Source organism: Tupaia chinensis, unplaced genomic scaffold, assembly GCF_000334495.1.
Source record: "Tupaia chinensis unplaced genomic scaffold, TupChi_1.0 Scaffold000147_1, whole genome shotgun sequence".
In the NCBI taxonomy this organism is placed as follows: domain Eukaryota; kingdom Metazoa; phylum Chordata; class Mammalia; order Scandentia; family Tupaiidae; genus Tupaia; species Tupaia belangeri.
In genome coordinates, this window is record NW_006159617.1 from 4,172,822 (window position 1) to 4,197,412 (window position 24,591).

Below are 24,591 nucleotides of genomic sequence, written 5' to 3' on the forward strand. Positions count from 1 at the left end.
GAGTGAGAGAAAAAAAAAAAAAAAAAAAAAAAAAAAAAAAAACTACAAAATCACTCAAACAGAAGGAACAGGAGAGGATTAGAGGAAACCAGCTGGCTAGAATGAAATTGGCAAGGTTCAGCCAATGAAAGTCAACTTGCCAAGATTTAGTCTTCTGTTAGGTCATCTGTTTCCTCCTAACTAAACAACTCTTGGATATTTATAGACATAAATGAATTTTCATTCTCCACAATAGCCAATAACTTGTCATTTCTGGTATTTGAATGTCAGTCATGGGGAAAAACAAGGACTTGTATATAGAACATTCAAATGTGGTCGCCTACAAGTGGAAAACAAGGAACAGATATATTATTTTTCTATACTGAATGCCAAACCAAAACAGAATTTGTGGAGACTTTATGTAGTTGGCAGACATTATACATATTGCTGGACAGCTGCACATTATTTATAAGACTTTCCAAAGTTTAAGTATTTTTGAATATGTACATTTCCAGCCCTCTAACTTCAGGATTCCAAATTACCTCTATAGTCTATAATCACTTTTGGTGACAAGCTGTTTTTCTCACATAATTTTCACCCAAGTGTGACTCTTAAAACCTAAAGCTCAAAGTTCACTTTATATCTCACCTGCTGAGACAGTTAGCTTATCTTTCATTCATTTAACTTCGGATTAGCACATATCTCTAAAATTCATTTTTGCATGATTTTTATAGCAGGTTACCATGTGATTAGTTTTTTATTTTCTCTTTCAAGTTCAAAAAAAATCTAGATGACTTTTGGTTTATTATCACCTAGACCTGATTTTTTCATGTGAAGAGGCTGGGAATATAGAATAAAAATCTTATTTGTTTGTGTGCGTGTGTGTACAATGTTAACTATATGCTTATATACATCAAGAGACATGTATTTAACAGCAACTTCTGATTTTTTCCAATGAAATCACCATGTTTTTCTCTACTTTTTGGTGACTCAAAAGCCCATGATCTATGGTAATTTGCACTTTGCTGATACATGAATTAGAGTCACATGAGTCACAACTGTGATGGGTAAGAGTGACAAAATTGATAATTGTACCTAAATGCTCCAGCCTATGTATCAGTGAAACCTTTATGTTTTCTTCTAGTCATGGAGTGCACCATAACTTCTGTTAAAAAGTTATCTTAGGTTTCTCCTTAAAGTAAAAAACAAAAACAAACTATGAAAAATAAAGAAATTTGTAAAAGTTGAACTTATGTGAAGACAATACACACAGGAAACATAATTTTGGAAATTAAAAAAAATGTTTTGGATGTAGCAAACATTTCTTGAAAAGGTATTTAGGATATCAGAACTACACAAAAGTCTTGATTGTAGTTTTCAAATTCTAGAGCAGGGGTTACACGCTCCATGTCTCTAAGCCCCAGGCAGGTATTTAAGCAATGAGCAAAGGTAACCAAGTGCAAGAACCGTTCTGAGAGGTGAGGAACTAGGGAAACCTGAATACACACTGCATCTAAAAAGGCAATGAAGATTCAAATCCACACTTCATGGTGAATAGACACTAGTATTGGCTAGTTTATTTTTTTTTTAAGGAAAATCCATAAATCCACATTTATATGTGAAATTTCCCAGTTTGTAAAGATCAATTCAAATGACCAAAAAACAAGAGGATGTGTAGGAAAAAAAATATTACAGTAGCTAACCTGCTTCTGGTGTAGTGCCTACCCAAACACACACATACACACTTAGCAAAAGATGATGATCATGTTTGCAAATCTCCAAGCAGCTGGAAGAGTTTTACACAGAGGAATTAACTAGTCGATGCTCTGTTCCCTCACTCAAAATGATGTGACATTAAAGTCTGTACGTCAGACTACAATTGCAAGATGAACATCAACATCTCTTTCAGTAATTTCTACTGTGTTACAGAGGGTAAGAAGGAGCAATCATTTCCATAATGCCTTCCATGAATGATAGTGTTGCCAATGAGAGGCACCTGCCCAAGACTTGGAAGGCAAAAGGGAAAAGAGGTCATTATTCTCGGGAAGCAGTTCAATACAGACATTTGGGAGGATGTGACTCATGGAGGCTGCTTGTTAAGCTCTTGACAACTATTCTTTTGCTCCCATGGACTGAAATATTCCGTGGGGGTTTCCCAGCAGTTCCTGAAAACTGCAGCTACTTCCTGGGACACTCATGAGAATCACATGATTTAGAACATCAACCTGAGGGAATCAACAGCGGCTTCACACATATTTGCTCCCTAAACATTTTTGAAAGTCATCTAAGTCCCTTATCCCTTTATATTAAAATGTTTTATCACTGGAATACAAACAGTAGATTCTTTTTTCTGAACCATACCATGACTTATATAATGTAATATTTGAAAGAATGGGGGTTTGAAAATGGTTTCCTTAGAAGAATTTCAATTAAAGTTTTGTAGAGCCAAAAAGAACGTAGTTGTTGACATTGGCTTCCTTCTTAAATAAGATCAGAAAATCATTTTCTTTCAGAGGCATTTAATCTATTTTTTGCTCAGCAATGTATTCAAGCAAAGTTTTTATGCAGTAATGTACTTTTAAAATAATTATTTATTTAGCTGTATTTATTATTAGGTCATCAAAAAAGTCACGACATATTTTTTCATGTTTTCCTATATAAAAATGCATTATAACTTTTTCAACAACCCTTTATTTTTTAATTTGCTATAGGGCACATACACTCACCAGGAAGAGACAGAGAGAGAGAGAAAGTAGGCTTCCATGTCCAGAACTTGAACAGCCATCAGCCATATGGGAGTCAGTGCCTTAACCACCACACCATCTGCTGGCCCCTCAGTAAAGTATTTTTATTTGCCAGAATATGTGGTAATTAAAGTTAAAGATCATGGTAAAGTAGGTAGAGAATTAAAGATATTTCAGACTACTGTAGACCTCCTTGTAAGTGCCAGTATCCTCCACAGACTGCTTTCTTTTATCTCTTTTTTTTTTCTCTTGTTCAGTTTTACTTTGGTTGACGAGAGGTAAAATAAAGCATCAAATATGGACTATACTAATTCTAATGGCTTGCTAAAAGTAAAATCTGTGTTTTGTTCACTGTGTTTTGCTGAACATCTCTATGCTAAACCACTTTCAAGTGTGTTTTCATTTTACACACACAATCACATAGGCACACACACATAGACTCATAGCTATTTAATCTTTTACTTATATTTTTGCAATGACTTACATTAGTGATTTTGTTGTTTCTTTAAACGGTTATTCACCTATTCAACAAATATTTAATGAATACGTATGAAGTGCCATCTACCCTTTCTAAGCATTTAGGACATAGTAATAAGACAAAGTCCTTGGCTTCATGGAGTTTACCTTCTAGCAGAAGAAAACAATTAACAAATGCATACATAAGCTCCATAAGATATTCCAGAGATGATGTGGAAGGCCAGCTTGTGCGCAACTGGATATTTTTTAAAAAACTAAATCAAGTGATCTGCACGCATAAAGGTTAGGGAAGAATGAGAAATGTGTGGCTGCATGACTGACAATGAAGTCCAAGAGAAAACAGCACCTAAGACCCTGCGGGCTGTAGCCAAGAGACGTTAGATTTCAATCTAGAGAGAAAGACATAGAAGGAATCTGTGCGGATGAGGGATATGATTTAATTTTCAGAGTGGAAGAGTAAACATTTTTCACATTAAAATTGAAACTTCCTGGGACCGGTAGTTAGCATAATGGCTATGCCTCTGGACTCCCATGTAGTCGACGTGGTTCGAGTCCCGGATCCTGTGGCTTAAACTCATGCCAGGTGTGTGTGCGTGCGTGCCCAAGATCCCGAGAGAAGAATGGAAGAGAAGGGATTGCGGCGTGGTCATCCGCCTGGGGAGTTATTTCTCACTTTCTGTCTCTCTCTCTCTCTTTCTGGTGAGCAAATGCGCCCTAAAGCAAAAACCTCTCAAAAAAAATCTTTTTTTGAAACTTCCTTTTTTTTAAAAAGAATTATTTTAACTTTATTTATTATTATTATATTCCAATTTGACCTGAGAGAGACAGAGATAGACAGAGAAAGAAAGTGAGAAAGGAAGCCAACAGGTCCAAAACTTGAACCACGGTTGGCCATGTGGGATTCCAGCGCCCTTAACCACCACACTACCTGCTGACTCAAAACTTCTGTTAGGCTGCTAATGCTTTCCCGGGCTCAGTTTCATCTGCAATAAAGAAAGATGAATACTTATCTCAGAAGCATGCTGAGGGAACTAGATGAGTTAACACACCGGAAGTACTTAGAGCCTCCCCAGGTACATATTAGCCAGCAGAGGCAGTGGCTACCATGCTAATAGCCACAATAGCAGCAATAGAGCCACCCCAACCCCTGCCAGATAGCACGGCCTGAGAACAACTTGGTATTTGTCTTCCCAGCCCCTATACACATGCAAACTTCCACACATATATCATTTTTTTTCCAGAAATGAGATCATACCCTTTTAGTCTCTGAATCTTTTTCTAAGTCTTACCCAATAATATTAATGAGCATTCTAGCATACCAGTACAAATGAGTCTATACAAATTATTTAGTATGGCACAGTACTCCATCGTACAAAAACACCATCGTTATTTAACATTTCCTTTAGATAGTCTCTATCTTTTGTTTGTCTGTTTGCTTCTGCTTTCCTGGCTATGACTTACATTGCTGTGACCATTTTGTGTCATCATGCGTCACTTGTGCATGAGCTAGAGAGAAATAAATTTCTAGAGGCGAGACTGGTAATTTGATGATTAAGTGCATTTCACTTTTATAAGTCTATTGTTTTCTTTATTCATGAAAGAACACATACACGCACACTTGAGAGAAAAAGAGTTGAGCATCTTGCACAGGGTCTGGTCACCACGCAATCCGCTTCCTCCAGTCCTATAGCCTGTCTGATCTTGAACACTCAGCCAGCATCTCTCAGGCTGTACAGGCCAGGGAATGGAACCACTGTGTGGGACGCAGCATCTCTTGAGTGGGACACCACCAATAAACCACACAGTTGGCCTAGTTATGTGCATTTTAAATTTGGTTTGTCATTATCAAATTGCACTGCTAATGGATAGTTTTGATTTACAGTCCTATCAATGGTGTCTCAGAGCCTTCTTCACAAAGTCATAATCTTTTTTTTTTTTTTTCTTGAGAGGTTTTTGCTATAGGGCGCGTGTACTCACCAGACAGACAGAGAAAGACATAGAGACAGAAAGCTAGAAATCACCCCCCAGGGGGAATGGTCATGCCGCAATCCCTTCTCCTCCATTCTCCTCTCAGGATCTTGGACACACACACACACACACGCGCCTGGCGTGAGTTTTAAGCCACCAGGTCCAGGATGCGAACCGCGGTCGACTACATGGGAGTCCAGCGACATAGCCATTACGCTAACTGCTGGTTCCCACAAAGTCACAATCTTAATGGCTATGTTATTTTGAAATTTCTGACAGTCTAAAGACCAAAAACTTGTCTCATTACTTTTTAATTTGCACAACCCCTAAAGCATAGAAATATTAGGTATATATTCATATATTTATTGGCTCTTGTGTTGTTTTAGTTTTGCCGGAGGGTGTGTGTGTTTGTCAGAGAGAGAGAGACAAAGAGAGAGAAGGAAAGTGAGAAAGCACCCCCCATGAGGCCTAGCTATGCTAAAATCCATTCTCCTCCATCGCATCCTCCTTTCAGGATTTTGGGCATGCACACACACACACCCACTGTGTTTTTAAGGCTGTCGGGTCTAAGACTCCAACCATGCAGTTGGCCATGTGGGATGCAGCTGCTTTAATGACCACATTAACAGTCAGCCCTCTTTTTTGTTTTTGACTAGATAAATTGTAACTTTTATGCAGTTTTTTCTAATTGTTTAGATTTTTTCCCCCATTATTGACTTATGAGCACAATTTTTATATAAGCAGTACTATTTTTTCATATTAATATTTGACATAGTACCTATATTTCCTCATGTGCCTATTGTTTTTATACTTAACTATGGTGAGTTTTTCTAACTGAGAGTTTTTATGTCATCACATCTACAAATCTTTCTGGATTTTTTTTTTAAATGTTGTTTCATAAAGGCTTCCCTTTTTCAAAAAGCAATTATTTTTCTAATTCTTTTTCAGTTTACTTATTTTTTTCTTTCATGAGCAAGAGAGACAGACAGAGAGAGAAAGAAAGACAAGAACCCCCAATGGAATCTTATACCTTGATCTACCTCTGGTTACAGCCAGCCTCAGATCCTGAGCACATGTGTACATTGCATCCAGGGAGGTTTCCAAATGTGAACCCAGGACCTTTCCAAGTGAGTCAACCTCACAGAGCATTGTGTTCCTGCTGCAACAACTGCATACCCCCCCATTCTTCTAATATAATTATGAAATTTTAATGTGTGATAATAATAAACTGGATACTATTATTTCTGATTTTAAAAATATTCAAATATAAGCAAAAAATGTTTTTTCTAACACAGAAGTGTGCCCCATTTTAGATCTGGCTACAAAACCAACTGTACGATATTCCACACTTTCTCTTCTCTGCAGTCACCTTGGAGGCCATGTGTTTACTATATCAATGTCAAGATAGAAAAAGCCTGAATCCTTGAACCACTGTTAAGAAGGAAGCCACTAAGAAGAGCTCCAGATTCACAATGGACTCTGTGAGCAAGAAATAATGTTTTGGTTAAGACCTGTGACATGGTACTTTTTTACTCAGTCTGAATGGGCCTGTCTTTAATAATGCAGAAAAATATAAGTTTTAAGAGGAACCAGGCCAGCCCTATAGCCTAGTGGTTAAGGTAGCTGGATCTCACATGGCTGGCCACTGTTCAAATCCCAGCCCTGCCAGCTTGAAAAACACACTGTGTAGTGTTTGCATGTGTGTGCGTGCGTGTGTGTGTGTGTGTGTGTGTGTGTGTGTCCCAAATCCTGACAAGGTGGAGAAATAGAGGAGAAGGGATGGCAGTGTAACCATGACCCATTGGGGTGCTTTCCTCTGTCTGTCTCTTTCTGACTAGTGCACATGCCCTCCAGCAATTAAAAAAAAAGATTTTGAAGAATAAAAAACACTGATGTTAAGAATAAAAAATTACTTTATGATGGAGTTCAGAGATTTAACAGATAGAGAATGAGGAAAGCACATCCAATTGTGAGGCCCATCTAAGGGCTATAGGTGATAAAGTTAGAAAATAACAGAAGCATTGTTAGGGAAAAAGGTAGAAGCACGACTAGATGAACAAAGTAGACCCAGACGGTTAACTAATATGAAAAAAAGCTAAGTTAAAGAGATCTAAATCAAGCAAACTGTTCCATAAAGTGCTTTCTCGAAGGTCCTTTTTTCCTGTCTTGAGGAGGCTTCTCTTTTGCCTGATGATTTATTCTGGGCATTGTATCTGTGTACAATGCTTCTGTAGCCACTGAGAGAGTGGAGGCCCAGGCTTTACCCCCCCTGCATTGATTGCTATCCTCCTGGCCTCAGGGGAACCACTTGTCACCTTATAGTGACTATGATATCTACTACTGCAGAGGAGAAAAAATTCTTAGCTGTTGCAAAACATTTTCTAGTGATTTAAGGATCTAGCAGTCTACCAACTCACTGTTATAATGAGCTGTGGGGCTTTTCCCTTGGATTTTGCAGGACGTGCCCTTGAATTATTTATAACAGAGCAGCCACCTGCTTGCGACAATTTTCCATTTTGCCTTGTGCTCAACCAGCCTTGTCATTGCAGACACAGTGGCACTCTGCACCCTTCAACCCCTGTTAGGACAGTGCTGACCAGGAGCTGCTACACACCTTCAAAGTTCTTTGCCACTGCAGCGTGGCCTTTGTCTCAATAGATAGCTCTATAAGTTTCATTATGAAGGGCCATGCTGGTTCAATTGTTCAACCAGGTGCTGTCAACTCCAGCACCAAGGAAAGTCTTTCTCTTTCATTTTTTTCTTAGAACACTGAAATATATGAATATCTGTACTTGTGTTGACAAAAAGTAATTTGGGCAGTGGGAAGAGGAAACCAACCCACCCATACTCAAAGCACAACTCTGTGCTGGCAAACAAACAATGCCTTTGCTCTTCTCTTTCTTCAGTGAACAAAAAGAAACATTAAATGTGTGAGTAGACAACAAGAGGTACCATTAGGATTCAGAAAATTGAAAACGTAGACTGAAATTAAAAAAAAAAAAAAAAGACAGTCACAGGGGGATTCACAATGGCTTCCCTCACATTTTAGTTGAATACTTCCATTTTTTATTCACCTTGCAAACAGTGCTCACAAACAACAGCAAAGAACAAAAGCTGTGATTTATATTTATGGGCAGGTATACATGCACCCCTGACCTCCTGCTGCCTCCCTCACCCTCCGTACTAGAAGCAATTTATGGAGGCTGGTCTAAATAAACATTAAGGAGGCAAGGCCACAAACTGACAGCCGGGAAAATCAATGGTCTCCAGAAACCAGCTAGTAGGATCAATAAAAGAGATTAGGCATCACAAGCTAGTGTAAGGCTGTTACAGGTAAATGTGACTTGCTCTTCATCTTACAGGGCTCTCTGCAACAGGATAAAAACTCATATAAACAGAAGCACACCACAAGTAGCCAACGGAGGCTGCTCCCTAGTTGGAGAGACTAACAGATGACCCCAGAATGAAAGGGATTTATATAGAGGCCTTTGGGAATTTTCCATTGCTTTTCCGGCATCATCTCACACACCCGGGCAGCAGCCCACAGGAAGTAGTGCAGATATATCTTTTGGAAAAGCTCTCTGCTTTTGCTTTTCATTAGTTAGCTTTCTCTGGGTTTTTTATTACTCCTCTCTGGACACAGGTCAGCATGACTTAGCCCTCCCTGTCTCCTAAACACACACACACACACACACACACATAAACACACACACACAGTCACAGTCACCTTCAACATTACTTTATTAACAAGGTTATTTATAATCAATGCACAGTGAGTGGGTATGAGAATTCATGGACTCATAACTTAAAACACTGGATTGTTAACTTGCAGACTCAAATTGAACAACAGAAGAATGAAAGATAATTACATTGTCGAGTTTATAGGTTAAAGTCCAAAGGTGGTGTAGAAAAGAACAAAGGATAAGTATATTCTTGAAAAGTGGAGATATTAAGAGAGGAAGGGATAGAGGCAAAAGAGCCTTTGCCTGTTTACGGAACTGTCTAGACAGAACTTAAACATTCAAATTTTAGCTTTGTGGGACTCATTTCTTTAAAAACAAAATAATGATCTACTTTGCCTCAGGATTTCCATTTTAGAAATGGGGATAAGGCCTCTGTCTGACAAGAATATAATGGAACAACAGTTGAAGATGAAGATAGAGAAAGTAAAAGTTCAATTTCCTTCAACACTAAAAGATGATTGAAATTTTAATTGAACTTTAATCTAGGGACAAGATAGATGTGGAGCTAATGCTCTCGGTGGTAGAAGATTGGGAACACTCACACCTTTTTTTGCATCACCTCTCCTCTCTTGCCCCTGGGCTGACCTGGTGCCTTGCTTTGATCAATGTGAGTGGAAGTTGTCCTATAAATTCTGAGCCTGGATGCCAAAAAGCCTTGAAGCACCAAAAAGCCTTGAATGCATGCTAATGCTCCTGATGACACAATGTGAGCAAACTCATGCTTGTCTACTGAATACAAAGAGCTACATGCCTCTGTTGCCCCCATCATCTGGCCAACCATCACTTAAATAAGTGGCACCATCCTTGATCATCTCGCTGACTCACCTGCCAACCACATATGCAGGAGCAAGCCCAGCCTAGGGCAGGCTAGATATCTCAGACTGGAGGAATTGCTCAGCCAACCCACTGGATTGGTGTATAAGTAAAACATTGCTGCATAAAGTTATCAATTTATGTGTAGTTTATGATGCAGTGAAAGCTAAGCTGTTCGTCTATTAAGTAAGGGATGGTTCACAGTGGCCCTGAGTATGATGAGGGACTAATTCTGTCAGTACTTGCTGGATACTCAGAAGTTTGTATGGAGTGTTTTCCAAAGTTTTCTTTTTTTCTCCTTCTTTCATTTAGGCAGAACAAGGTGGGAACAAAATGCACTGCCTTATCTTTTGATGGTGCCTATCATTGGTCAAGCACAGTAGAGAGCAGAAGACAAAACCTTTGTGATCTGTCTGGAGAAGTCAGCTTCCTGGGGTACAGGGCAGTACAGAGAGGTATAAGAAACAATTCTGGAGCAGTCCTAAAGAGAGACAGAGTCCAGCAAACAGAAATGCCTAACTACTTGATAAATGAAGAATTCACTTATTGGTCTCAAATTCTTTTCAGATGATGTTCCGCCATTACTTTCATGCTGTATACCTTAAGTTTTCCTTCTTAAGATACTTAAGAATACCTTTGTCTATGTACATATTGTTCTCACTGTCTTAAAAGTCCATCTCTTCTCATCTTTGTGGCAAACTTTTATTACTCTGTCAAGGCCAAGTTGAAATTTGTCAAGGTCTCGTTACTGAGAAGTTCTCCTCCACTGCTCTTGGCAATCTATTGTGGACAGTTAAAAATAAAAAGACAATAGACTTTTAGGCTGTCTTTTATCTTTTCCCCCCAAAATGCGAAACATTTTTAATTAGTAAAGTGTTTAATTTTAAAGATAATTAATATAAGCTAAGTGGTGATAAGAGAAAAAAATTATTAAAAGGCTGTGCAGAGACCAGCACAGCACGTTGTGGAAGGACAAGACAGGGGACTCCAACCAGATCAGATGCTCTATTCTAATTCCCTCTCAATCTGTAAAAAATCTGAACTTCAAACACAGAAAGGAAAACATGGAACTGAGGTAGCCTAAATTATTCCATATTTGTGTATCAGCAGGCACACTGGCTAGACAGCCTTAGACCCATTGCTTCCAAAACAAACGGAGGTTTTTGCCTAATGAGAGGGATGCAAGGAAAGGAGGACCTACAGTAAGAGCAGACAGTGGTCTCCATCTACTCCTTCAACATATCTGGCATTTGCAGGGAAATGGGAATACTTTTCCATTGCTAAAAAGAGTGACTTGACAACACAACTGCATGTCGGACAGAAACTTCTCAGAAAATGAGATCACGGGACACTGGGTGCATCCAGTCTGTCATGTTAATAGAAATTCCCTAACGCCTCAACATTCTTTTTTTTTTTTTCTTTGTGCTTCCAACAAGAAAGTCATGTGGAAAAGAAGGAGGGGGACACACATGCTCTTGTAGGATTCTATGATTTTTTTTATCATGTTTTCTGCTGATTTTTCCCTCAGACTTTTCTTGTAAAGAAAGAAAGGTTTTGTTGTTTTTCCTATCAGATCTCTCAACTGTATTGCTTTTGTTGTCATCCCATGGTCATTATCAACAGTTTATAAATTGGCCATGGCCCTGCTATTATTCACTCCACTCTGACTGTAGCACTGCTCCTTTGCCTTCACTACTAGAAGATTCTATCGTCCAACTCGTGTTCTAAAATCTACAGATTCTCTGCAGGCTCTTAGCACATTTCTTTTCTGTTATATTCCCAAGCATAAGAGGAAGACATCTCTTTATTTTGGTTATGATTGCCAGTGGAAGCCATGCCAAGAATGTGTTATAGACTCTTTAGAAAAGTTGAACTGTCTGCCCTGCTCTGATCCTTTCTGGATACCCAAAATGAAATGAGAACATGTAACAGAACACAGAGCCACCTGGAAACCCCTGATGCAGAAAGATTCAAGTGACTTGCCTCTACGTACTTGACATACTTGGTTGGGGAATAAGCGAGGTCAGCTGAACTCTTTTCAGCTTTCTCAAGCCAAATCATTTCCCACCACACAGAACCAATCCAATCCCATCTAACCCAAAGGTCTTGTTCATTCTACAATTCAGATTACTCTACTCTCTGATCAATCCCAAACCCTCATTTATAATTTCCTGTATGAGATACGTATACATGGCTTGAAGAAATGTGAATATTACGATATGTTCATGATCTTGACACTCCAAAGAATTTATACTGGCTCTGAAAGAGATCAATCATCAGCCTAGAAGGCATTGGAAAGTCTTTTCACTTCGTATTGAGCTTGGTTTTCACAGCAAAGCAATTTTTATGGAAGATCACAGCCCATTTTGACCTAAGATAAAATCATTGTAGAAATCATTAAATGTATCTTTCTGAAACTACACTGGCTATTATTTTTGTTCCAGCTGATTTTCTCATGCTCTTATTCACAGATCCAAGTGGAATTAAATATAGGTGTAATGGAAGAAAAATGACTGTGTTCTTAATACAGCGAGGCCATATACGCAGAGTCAGAGCTCATTTCTAACATCTGTCATTTACTTGCTATGCGAGCTTAGACAAGTCACTTAACCTCTCATCCTCTTTCCTTGGATGATAAAGATGCTAATATCTGCCTTACCTAACTTAACTATGATTGTGAAACTCCAAGATGGTATAAAAGAACCTTGGTGTCAAAGGTAAACGATTATAGAACATGAAATACAAGTAAAGCAATTTTTATGAATCCAGTCCTACAATTAACCAGGTAATTACTATGCCAAAAATAAATATAAGGTTCTAATAAATGTGGGCTCACATTTTAGGTTCAGAAATAAATAAATAAGAGAGAAAAAAAGGGGTAGGAGTAAAAATAGAAGAGATGGAGATTACCCACCTCCACAGCTACTTCTACTAGCTAAGATGTATTAAGAGCTAATACTGTGCCAGGCCATATGCTAAGCTCTTTGCACTTATTACACATTTAAGCCTCATAATCCTCTATAATGATAAACTTATTCATTTTCACCATTTTATAGATGAGGATATTGAAGTTTAAAAAATTGAGGCATTTAGTATTATGCTAAAACTTCTGACATAATATCAGAATGGGTAGAAATTTGGTAGCAGATTATCATGAGCATGTTTTTAAACTTCTGGGTTCCCTGAGTACCAGCCAGTGGATTAATTACAGAGGTCATTTGTAAACAGGTTTGGAGTATCAAGGAGAGATGCAGATTCAAGCATCATTACTGTCTACCAAATGTTCGGATTTTTGTCTCCACAGGAGACTTTGAGCATAAAAGAAGAGGAAACAAAATCACATCTGGGATGTCCATTCTTCCAAGAAGCATTTGTGTTCCAAGAATATGGGTTTCTCGGTCTATTAGACATCAGGGTTACGTTTCTCTTTGGGTAAGACCACCCCTTAGAGAAAGTCCTGACATGTTACCTTTAAATGCCTGCCGTCTTTATGCAACCAAGTAGAAGCTACACCATAAATCACCAGCTATTCTGAAGTACAGAATTCCAGAACATTGTGACATGTTAGCAGCATTCAATGACTACAAGTTGATTGATATTTAAATTTTAATTTATAAGAATTATTTATTTAATTTTATTTATCTTTACTACCATTTCCCAATTGTCTATAGTGCACATGTGCTCACCAGAAAGAGACAGAGAGAGAGAGAGAGAGTGAGTGAGTGTGGGAGAAAAGCGAGAAAGCCAACCACCAGGTCTGAGACTTGAACCATAGTTGGTCATGTGGGAATCTAACACTCTAATCACCATGTCACCTACTGGCTCCAGAGCTCATTGATTTTTAATAATTTTTAGTGATTGTTTATTTGGAGAATTTATATATTTTGGAGAATTTACATATTTTATACTGTTTTCATTTTGCTTTAAATTTGTAGTCATTCTCTTTTTATATTTTCCATAATCAAATCCATATTTCCATTTTACTTAGCAACAAAATCTGTTTCTAGAAATATAATTTTGATGCTTATATGTAAGACCCCATTACTGATAACTGTGAATGTCTCAAAACCTGTATGCCAGTTTGCACTCGGAACTACCAAGTCTATGCGTACAGATTCCCAGACAGGATAACTTTGGTACTTCACATTTTTTGTGTTATTTTTTGGTTTTTGTTGTTGTTGTTGTTATTGTTTTTTCCAGTAGGGTGTATGTGCTCACTAGAGATAAACAGAGAGAGATAGAAGGAAAATGAGAATTCACACCCCCAGGGGTGCTGGTGGCCACGCTGCAATCCCGTCTCCATTCTCCTCCTGAGATTTGGTTCACACACGTTCTGATATAACTTTACTTTGTCTCTTTTCCTTTGTTTTCTTTTTTTTATATATAGAGAGAATTTTTTTCTATAGGGCATGTATGTTGGATGGAGAGAGAGAGACAAACAGAAAGTGAGAAGTCACCCCTCGAGGGGATGACCGTGCCACGATTCCTTCTCCTTCATTCTCTTCTCAGGATTTTGGGCATGCACAAATACGCACCCAGTGTGCTTTTAAGCTGCTGGGTCTGAGACTTTTGTTTTCTCTTTTTTTCTTTTTTTTTGAAGAGGTTTTTGCTATAGGGCACATGGTCTTACTAGAAAGACAGAGCGAGACAGAGAAACAGAAAGCAAGAAATAACCCCCAGACAGGATGGCCACGCAGCAATCCTTTCTCCTCCATTCTCCTCTCGGGATCTTGGGCATGCACACACACGCGCCCAGTGTGAGTTTAAGCCACCAGGTCCAGGACTCGAACCGCAGTCCACTACACGAGAGTCCAATGAAATAGCCATTACACTAACTGCTGGTCCCTTGGGTCTGAGACTTGAGCCAGGGTTGACTACATGGAAGTCCAGCAACTTAACCATTATGCCATCTGCTGGTCCTGTGCCTGGTTTAATTTTTCAAGCCATCAGATCTGGGACTCAAAGCATATTCAGCCATGTGGGAATCCAGCACATTAACTACCAAGTCACCTGCTGTCCCCAGAAGTCCATTTTTTAAATGGCAGGAAAAGTTATTATTGAAATATTGGGTCATTGGGAAAGTCATGATGAATTTTGCATAGAAAAACAGAAAAATTTGTCATGACTTCCCCAACAACCTAATAATACGTAGAATGATAGAAAGTTGGTGTATATATATCTACCAGCAGAGTTGGCTGACAACACTAGAACCCCCAAAGCACAACTAAAACTAGCAGACAAAATAATTTTAGCTAGTTCATGACTTTTTATTTTTAGAGATATTTTTGCTATAGTACATGTGTACTTGCCAGAAAAACAGAGAGAGACAAAGAGATAGAAAGTGAGAAATCACCCCCTAGAAGGGATGACCACACTGCAATCTCTTTTTCTCCATTCTGCTCTCAGGGCTTTGGGCACAAATGCATACACACCCGGCATGAGTTTTGAGCCACCAGATTCAGGACTTGAACCGTGATCAACTACATAGGAGTCCAACAGCATTACCATTATGCCATCTTCTAGTCCTACTCATGACTTTTAAGGAAGTGTTTATGAATCTGAGTTAACCAGATAATATTTATACAGGACAGTTCTCTAGGTAACCTTGGACCAAGTCGTTTTACTATTCTTTCTTGCTTGCAGTTTTTAAAAATAATAATGGTATGAGGGAACAGCAGTTTGCGTAATGGCTATGTCACTGGACTCCAATGTAGTCGACCGTGGTTCCAGTCCCAGACCCAGTGGCTTAAAACTCATGCCGGGTGCATGTGCATGCATGCCCAAGATCCTGAGAAGAGAACGGAGGAAAAGGGATTGTGGTGTGGCCATCCCCCCTGTGGGGTGATTTCTCACTTTCTGTCTCTCTGTCTCTCTCTGTCTCTCTGGTGAGCGCACAAAAAAAAAAAAAAAAAAAAAAAAAACCTCTCCAAAATAATAATAATAATAATAATAATAATAGTATGTATTGGGAATACAACATCCAGACTTAAAAGGGATCTCGGGATCCTGGGCTATTCTCAAGCTCTCGTAGAAACAGGATATCCTTCAGTGCTTTAGTTTGGGATGTCATGTTGCCTCCAGGGTATAAAACCCAGGTAGAAACTGCTTTCTAGGATCCCTCCGTCGTGGTGTAAGTGGGCCATGCATAGGTGGGATTCTATCCACTCTGGGCAGCTTTCCTAAACCTGGCTTGCAATGAGTCCTAGGCTTTTGTTATCTCTTATAGTCTATCTGTAAGTAATAAACCAGTTTCATTTCACTTATGTAGTTGGGTGGTCTGTTTCACCAGATGCATACAAGATGATGGTCAATGTATGTAACTTGTTTTACGATTTATCTGTGAAAATAAAATAATTGCCTACTTCTCCTGAAGACAGAGAAACTGGTATTACTTATATTTCAGAAGTTCTAAAATAGAGGCAGCTTTTAAAATTTATTTGAAGTCTTGTTAGTAGTTAGATATTGTGTACTTTGGAATGCATTGTTACCTGCATTATTGATTATATGCTATTAATTACTTTGTTTACAGAGCCATTCTGAAATCATCATAAAATATTAAAATATTTTGACCTCTTAGACTTTATTTTTGATTTACATGTTACAGCACAAAAAGAGATTTTATCAGGACCAGCAGTTGGCATAATGGCTATGTCGCTGGACTCCCATGTAGTCGACCACGGGTCGAATCCCAGACCCAATGGCTTAAACTCACGCTGGGTGCGTGTGTGTGCATGCCGAGGATCCCAAGAGGAGAATGGAGGAGAAAGGATTGCAGCGTGGCCATCCTCCCTGGGGGGTGATTTCTCACTTTCTATTTCTCTCTCTCTCTCTGTCTTTCTGGAAAGCACATGCAGCCCATAGCAAAAACCTTTCCAAAAAAAATAAAAGAGAGATTTTTATCATAAAATTTCAAGCTATTTATATTCTCAATCTGAATTATTCTGGATCAAATGTGAATTCTTCATTGAGAATAACACAGACCAAATAAGCAGAACCAATAGGCATTACTTAACTAAGTCCTGCTCTTAATTATAAATGAACTTTCATTAACATTTGTACATTCAATTCATTATAGAATGGATATTGCTGGGTAAAAATTAATTCATTCACAAATAGTCATTTGTAAGCAGAAATAGTTAACACATTACATTTCCTTAAGGCATACATTAGCTATTTGCCACATTATTTTTTTTTATCATTTTAGCATAGAAAATAGTGAAGCAAAATGACAGTTTTCCATCTGTGATATTTGAGGTGTGAAGGAAATGTGTTGTGCTTTTCTCTAACTCCTGTAAAGAGGATCTTGGACTGCTTTCCACATAAGGAAACTGTTTCTACACAGCTGCAATGCCAGGATATTCCTGGAATGGACAGAGAAATAGTCTTCTCTTTGAGAGGGTTTGAAATTTGGAATACAATATCACCAGCAATACACATTGCAGAGCAAATTCACTTTCCAAGGTTTTTACATTCATTATCTCAATGAAGCTTTACAAAATCCTGAAAACAAAAAAGTATCAATTATGTTAATTTTTAAAATAAAATTAGCTTTATTTTTCTGCTGATTTGGGAACTAATACCTGTGTATTATGTGGAATGTATAAGCATTCACCAAAGTTATTTAAAGAAAATGTTTAAATTCTTGACATTGCACCTTACAGATAACCAGTGGAAATGTTTTCATGTATAGGCAAAAAATTTGTATTATTATTCAAAACATAAAGAGATTATATTATAAATGTTTCTTTAACTGCTTTTTTCATATTTTGTCAGGTAATTAGACAGCTCTATCCTAATTTTTAAATGGCTATTCATTTGATAATAAAATAGAATCATCGCGTGGTCTTGGTTCACATTCTGAGATCTCCCTGTAGTCACCAGGTACAGGTGCACTGTCCATCATCCTGGCAAGGTGCATGGTTAGTTAGAGGGGAGGATTCACAGGTGAGACGCTGTTGAGAATGTCTGTCTATCTGTGTGTCTGTCTCTCTCTTTCACTCTCATACAAATAAAGGCAATAAATAAATTTTAATGATATATAATAATTAACTGCAAACAAGAAATCATAAAATAAAAATAAATAAATAAAATAGAATCAGTGTTTGGCCAGCCAAGCGGTATAATGGTTCAAGAAGCTGGATCCACAGAGCTGATTTCATTGTTAGAGTTCCAGATCCAGAGGCTTAAATATACTCCATGTGTGTGTGTCCATGCCCAAAATCCAAGAGGAAAATGGAGATATGGTCATCCCCCTTGGGGGAGGGTGGATTTTTTTTTTCTCTCTCACCCCAGTAAGTGCATGCATCATATAGCAAAACTAACAACAAAAAAATAAAATCAGTGTTTAAATATATTATTTTATTTAAAATTGAGGTTGCTAAAAAAAAGTCACGATAAGGTGAGATGGATATTCCTTTTCTATTACTATTAAAAATAATTGATGTGTGATTTAAAAAGAATTAGAGTATTATTCATATGTAGAAATTATGTATATTAAAAAACAGTTCTTCACAACAAAACGATAAAATGGAAGCTAGAAAATTACTAGATGAATTTTTGAAGTGTGATACCATTATACACACTTTGAACACAGATATCTTTGAACGAAAAGTGAATTGAAAGACAATATTTGGCTGAGAAATAAATGATAATTTGGCCACTTTTATCTAACACAATTTTCTTTTCATTTCCTCATTATAAACAGAAATTCATTTGGTTTGCCACAATCAATCACATACTTGATAAAAATAATTGGGTTATTTAAAAATCTGTAGTACAACCCATTTTGATTACTTTCACTGACCTTTGGATTTCTTAAGAATAAATTGAACAGGTTACCAAAAAAAAAAAAATCCTCAAATTGGAGACTCATTCTGCTTTAAAATAACTTATAATGTTTCTTAGTTATCTTTTCATTTTGGGCTTCAGAATGCTCTGTAGACACTATCTCATTAATTCTTAGAGGATCCCTAGGCAGCAATTCTAGTAGTGGTTTTCCTATTGCTATTTCGTTCCCATGAAATAGAGACCCTGGGAGGGTCCATGAATTGCCCAAGGTTATAGCCTGAAGCTGAGGAGTAGCTAAACTCGGAATCCAGGTTTAGCTGCTCGGGACTCCCTTTCCATATGGCATTTTCTCTCTGCAATAAATAACATTGCCATTCTGAATGCTAACTCTTAGATCATGTTTTGTGCAGCAGAATTCAAATTAATATGAGTTGCTTGGTGCTATGATATTTATTTTAGACAGAGGCTATGTATACTTACGAAGCTCATGAAGTGCAGCATTCTCAATCCATTTATTTTGCCCTCTTAATGATCTTTGGGGATTGTCCCATGTTTGCTATGACTGGGAAGACTGGTATTTATCATTAACTAGACTGAAATGGCAATATCAGCTCGTTTGCAGTTTGATCACCCACTGTATACAGACATGGGCAGAATTTAAATAAGTTGAATAAAAGGTTCCTCAAAATTTTGTAACCCTGGCTACTCATCAGAAATGATGTTAGTTCTTCTAAATCAGGTAAAGATAGTTTTGTTTCTCCACAGCACAGTTGGAGAAACAGACTAGCTATTTCTTCCTTAAATTTAGTTTCCTCCCACTTATTTTTAAAATCACTTGAAAGTTAACTTTTTATTTTTTAATAGAGGACTTCCCACTTCTTCTTCCTGGCATAAAGTCATAATTCCTTGTTTGTGGCATCATAATAATTTCCATAGTAACCGATGGTGATGTCAGAGCTCAAGACAAGAGCCTCAAGAAGGAAAGGAGCAGTAGAGACAGATGATCTCTTAAAACTGAAGCTTATGGGGAACCAGCAGTTAGCGTAATGGTTATGTCACTGGACTCTCAAGTAGTCAACTGCAGTTGGCGTCCCGGACCCGGTGGCTTAAAACTCACGCCGGGCGTGTGTGCATGTGTGCCCAAAGATTCCGAGAGGAGAATGGAGGAGAAGGGATTGCGGTGTGACCATTCCCTCTGGGGAGTGATTTCTCGCTTTCTGTCTCTATGGCTCTCTCTGTCTGTCTGGCGAGGGCATCCGCCCTATAGCGAAAACCTCCCCCCCCAAAAAAACCCCCTGAAAATTATGTTTTCAAACAGATGTTTCTAACAGAAAATAAATGAATGAAAAGATTACCCCATTAAGAGAAAAATCATAATTAGAATGTACGTGCTTATTAAGTAATCACTCAGCCAGTCACCTATTTTCTAGAATAGAAATTTTAAAAGTGAACAATTAAGAGAAATATACCAGTGAGAGGATCTTTTATAAATTAGTCTATTACCTTAAATATAGAAGAAGTTTATTTATTTATTAAAAATAGCTGAGGAGTCTGAGTGTGATTGCCAGGCATTGCTGAATCCACAGGGAAATTTGAATTGCGCATTTTCATTGAGGTGCTTTGAGTAAGGTGTGACACAGTCTATGTTCACATATAACTGATAAGAGTAATGAAGCACTAATGATCAGAGTAGAGCTTACATCTCATATATCTTTATCATAATCTTACTGTCTTGCTGCACAAAGCATGATCTATCTATTTTGCACTCATTTCATCCCTTCCCATGTTGGTGAACATATATACCTAGAATCTTACCTAGAAATATTGGGGCCAGCATGTGGCACAGTGGTTAAGGCACTGGACTCCCACATGACTGACCATTGTTGGAGTTCTAGACCCGGCAGCTTGAAATATCATGCTGGGCATATGTGCACGCATGTCCAAAATCTCAGGAGAAGAATGGAAGGGATTGTGGCATGGCCATCCTCCCTGGGGTGATTTCTCAGTTTCTGTCTTTCTGTCTTGCTCTATCTTTATGGTGAGTGCATGCACTCTATAGCAAAAATATCTCTTTCTGAAAAATAAAAGAAATGTTGACTCACGCTCTATTCAAACAAAATATATTTTCTCTTTTACTACTGTAGTGGTGAAAATATAGGAAAGGAGAGGATGACTGGTTGGTAGCTTCTAAATTGGTCTTCCTTCTGGTATTCACAGCTTTATATAATCTCCCTTTGATTGGGGATGGAGAGAATAATGGGATATCAATTCTGGGAAAAGTTATAAAAGAATCATAGCTTCCATCCTGTACATTCCTCAGATTGTTTAGTTTGTGGAATGCCATTGCTGTGTCTTGTTAGTATGACCAATTGCTGAAGTTTCCTAAGATTTTCCTTTTTTGATATGTGTATGGAACAGTTGGTCACCTTAGCAAGAAACCTACATGAGTGAGCTAGGAATAATCTGAACACTTCTAATACCCATGTGAGTGAACTTTGAAAAATATCTTCTAGAGAAAGGGTCAGCAACCTGAAACAGCGGTATAACCAGATAGTGAATATTTTAGGCTTTGTGGGTCATGTGAACTTTGTCACAATATTTTAATAGTACCTGAGACTTGTTTTAATTATGTATGTATGGTAAAATACATAGCAATGAAATTAATTATCATGCATAAAGAAAGTTTTATGGCAGTCACAATTTCCTAGAATCAGGAGGCATGGCCTATCACACAGGGTACACAAGGATGTGCCAAGGCAAGATGAGTGGGCAGAATTGGGGAAGGGATTGTGGGCAAGAATTTCATTGTGGTTTTCAAGGGAAGAAATGGCTGGAGCAAGGTAAATAGACTAAGTGAGTTTAGGATTAGACAATTTACATGCCGTTGCCGGAATCCATTCTATAGGAGCTGCCTTTTGTTGTGTAGCACTAGTCTCTGAGAAGTTCAAGACAGGGAGACAGTGATCCAGAGCATAAAAGCCCAATACGAAGAAATAGTGGGGCCAGCAGGAAAAAAGTCAAGGCGCTGGACTCCCATATGGTCGACTGTGATTCGAGTCCTGGATCCGGTGACTTGAAGCTGATGCTGAGCACATGTGCATGCCCAAAATCCCAGAGGAGAATGGATAAGAAGGGATTACAACATGGTCGTTCCTCCTGGGGAGGTGATTGCTTACTTTTTGTTTCTGTCTCTCCAGCAAGCACATGTGCTCTATACTCATGGCAAAAATCTCTCAAAAAAAAAAAAGTTGATGGTGTCCAGATTGACTAGTTTCTATATCAAAGGTGTGCTTGCAGGCAAATTGTTTACTATCTACAGGAATTAACTATCCTTGGAAGGATTGTCTTCTGGGTGGTAGAGAGTGGGTGATAGAATGTGGGTATAAGTGTTAAAAGAAGAAATGTTTAACAGGCAAAAAAAAACTGTGAAGTTCTCTGTTTAAAAAAAATATGTTGGATATTATGGTGGGGACTTTATGTAAAATGTGAAATTAATCTGAATAAAAAGGAAAATAGATGAAAATATTTCACCTCTTCTCCCTTTCCTCTTTGAAGTATATTGAGATACTTCAAATCTCAGATAGAGAAGACACATGTCCTTCTATGGATACCCTCTTGTCTCTATCAAAGAACTTAACCGAAAAGGTGATTCTATTCTAAGGGTAATGAGTTATACAGAGAAAAATACTATGGAATTATCTCAGGAAGAACACTGTATATACTTGGAAAGCATTCCTTGACAAGCCCAAGCTAGTTCTCCAGACCTGTAAATGGCCTTATGTCCTGGATACACTGACAGCCACAAATACGGTCTGACAGAAGTTCTGCCCACACAGAAACTCACAGGAAGATATGTCTGTCTGAATTGCAGGGCATTTCCTGTCAATGCTGATTCATAGCACATCCATGCCCTGTAGGCAGGCCCACTGACCCCTGTTCCACTGATGATTTTTTGAAATAGCACTGTAACTCAACTCCAGCCTCTCTCAGCTGTGGTTTCAGAGAATTTCTGCTTTCCCAGAGACTTGAAGGGAGACATATCCATCTGTGCCCCAGAGGCAAACCTGTAGACCTCAGTCTTAGCTGTGGACCCTGGAACAACCCTATGATTTAATCCTGGTCCCTCTTGGCTACAATTCAGGGCCAGTGCTGCTTACCCAGGGACCGACCCAGAAACCAAGTGAAAGTATTCCCAATGGGAGGGGTGGAATCTACACCCATTCGTGCACATAGTAACAACTCCACCACTTTCAAACCTTCAAGTAAACCTTCACCCCAATACCAGTCTTAGTGACCAAGAGACAGTCCAGTCCACCTAGGAAAAAACTGGATCCACACCTTTGTAGGTGCCTGGTAACAGCACCACCATGCACGGACTCTGCTAGGACCAAGGATCAGCCATGTGACCCAGTTCAAACCCCACTCAACTGCCATCGTAGACCAACAATGAAGACTAATAAATCTCTAGTAACCAACCACAAGGAATTAGATACACTAATTGTCTAAAAAATACTTCAGTATATTGGGTCATTTGAAAAGTCATGTCACATTTTTGCATAGAAAAAATATGTCATGACTTTTTTTTGACAATCCAATAATTATCTTAAAGAAGTTCAATGAGATTAAAGAGAACATAGACAATGATGGGAAAACAATGCATAAACAAAAAAGAAGTTTAACAAAGAAATAGGAACCATAATAATGATCTGAACAGAAATCTTAGAGCTGAAGGATACTATGATAGAGTTGAAAAATTTGATAGATACCATCAACAACAGACTCAATCACACAGAAGAAAGAATTAGCGAACTCACAGACAGGTCATTTGAAATTAGCCCATTAGGTGGGACCAGCAGTTGGTGTAATGGCTATGTTGGTGGACACCCTTGTAAGCGACCATGGTTTGAGTCCCGGCCCAGGTGAATTAAACTCATGCTGGCACGTGTACGTGCGTGCCCAAGGTCCTGTAGGAGAATGGAGAAGGAATTGCAGAATAGTCATCCTCCCTGGGGTGTGTGTGGGGGTATTTTTGCTTCCTCTCTGTCTTTCTGGGGAAAACACGTGCCCTATTAAAAAAAGTCTTAAAAAAAATAGCCCATTAGAGGAACGGCATCAACAACAATAACAAAAGAAACAAAAAGTGAAGAAAACATAAGGGACCTATGTGATACCATCAAGCATATGAATTTATGAACCCTGGAATTTCCAGAATAAAAAGGAAAAAAAGAAAGAGCAGAACCCTTATTTAAAGAAATACTGACTAAAAACTTTTCAGATCTTGGGACATCCACATTCATTTCCAAATGAAATGAGATAAACTGTTCAAAGGGAAATCTGCCTCCCCCACATTCATTGCAGCATTTTTCATACTAGCCCAGACACAGGAAAACTCTAGATGTCCATTAATGGAAGAATAGGTAAGGAAAATATGATCTATATGTGATGAACTATTACTCATCCCTAACAGGGAGAGAATTCTAGCATATGCAACAATGTGGTTAAACCCAGAGGACATTCTGCTAAGTGAAATAAGCCAGATGCAGAAAGACAAATACCTACATGATCTACTTACATGTAAATTCCAAAAAAGTTGAACTCATAGAAACAAAGGGTAGAATGTGGTTGACTAGAGCTCAGGAGTAGGGGAACTGGGGAGATATTGGTGGAACGCTACAAACTTCCAGTTACCTAATGAATAAGCTATAGGATCTAATGTGGAGCATAAGGACTATTTTTAATAACATCCTATCATTTACCTGAAATTTGATGAGACAAAATTAAATGTCATCTCCTTATGCCCCCATAAACAAACAAAATTAATTTGACTGTGATAATCATTATACAATGTATAGGATACCAAATCATCATGCTGAATATCTTAAATATATGCAATGTTTACTTACCAGTTAAATATTTTAAAATGGGAAATAATACAGAGTTTTAACGGTTTTTGAGTCTCTAATTATTACCCTTTCTTTTTCATTTTGTTTTATATTGGAATCTCTTTAAAAAATCGGGTTTTTTTGTTTTGTTTTGTTTTGTTTTGTTTTGTTTTGTTTTAAGAGTTTTTTGCCTTAGGG

The 24,591-nt window shown here is 38.1% G+C and overlaps 1 long non-coding RNA gene across 1 annotated transcript in view; it reads right to left on the reverse strand.

Moving 5' to 3' along the window:
• The window catches only part of LOC102499693 (uncharacterized), a 105,104-nt gene that overhangs the window by 47,572 nt on the left and 32,941 nt on the right, over window positions 1-24,591 (reverse strand). Inside the window, exon 3 of the long non-coding RNA XR_003548915.1 lies at window positions 4,129-4,183. This is a non-coding gene — a long non-coding RNA (uncharacterized LOC102499693). The remainder of the gene's footprint in view (window positions 1-4,128; window positions 4,184-24,591) is intronic.